Source organism: Orycteropus afer, unplaced genomic scaffold (assembly GCF_000298275.1).
Source record: "Orycteropus afer afer isolate SDZICR_OR568_19922 unplaced genomic scaffold, OryAfe1.0 scaffold00121, whole genome shotgun sequence".
NCBI lineage: Eukaryota > Metazoa > Chordata > Mammalia > Tubulidentata > Orycteropodidae > Orycteropus > Orycteropus afer.
Window position 1 is genome coordinate 7,538,333 of NW_006921708.1, and position 1,127 is coordinate 7,539,459.

The following is a 1,127-nucleotide window of genomic DNA, read 5'->3' on the forward strand; positions in this document are numbered from 1 at the left end:
TGGGGAGTGTATCCAAGATCATATATAGGGTTGGCAGACAATGGTCCTATAAGTTTATGTGAATGATCAGAATTCCCAGGTGTATAGAAGAGCTGACAATGGGCAAGGTTGTGGTCACTGCTTGGTCACAGCCAGCTACCCAGAGTGACTGAGTAGTTGAACTTATGGGCTTGGGACCATAGTTGCAGGGGACATCAAGCTCAATTGGCATAACATACTGTAGAAAACATTGTTCCACTTCCTACTTTGGCGAGTAGCAACTGGGATCTTAATAGCTAGCAAGCTGCCGTCTAGATGCAAGGATTGGTCTCTCCTCATCAAGAGCAAAGAAGAATGAAGAAAACCAAAATTCATGGAAACAATTAGTCCAAGCGAATGGTACACGATCCAATCTGCAGCCTATACAACTATGAGACCAGAAGAACTAGATGCTGCCCAGCTACCACGTCATCCACTTGGAAGGGGATCTACGTAGGAGATCCTGGATAGAGAGGGAGAACAATGTGGAACAAAACTCAAAATCATTTGGAGGAAAAAAAAAAAAGGTGGGGACCACGTTTGCTGGTCCGTTAGAGCCTGGTGGGACCACTGAGACTATGGCCCCTAGCTGCCCTTCAGGTCTGGAATTGAACTCACACCTGTGGTTTCTAGCCAAACAAAATACAGGCATGTGAGTTAAACATTTACATCAAGTAGATACACTCCTTGGAGAGAACAATCATGGGAGAAAGAAGGCCTGCTTATGCATAGGAAGACAGCTCAGGAGGCAGGAGAGTATGAAGGAATGGACACTGGGAAGAGGTAACTATGGGGAGGAAGTGGGAGGGGCGCTGTTGCATTGTGGTAAACTGTGGTCAATGACATGAGACAAGATATATGTGAACTGCTGTATAGAAACTGAATTTCCTCTGTAAATCTTCACCCAAATCACAATAAAAAAAAAGAATACTTTGAAAAGAAAAAAAATCAGTAATACATGCACAAGATGTAAAATTCAAAAATAAATAAAATGGCATTCAATTAAAAAAAAGAAAGAGGAGGCGGGGCAAGATGGCGGACTAGGCAGAAGGATTGCACAGACCCTCTTCAACAAAGAAAAGGGAAACCAATTAACACAGACACAGAAG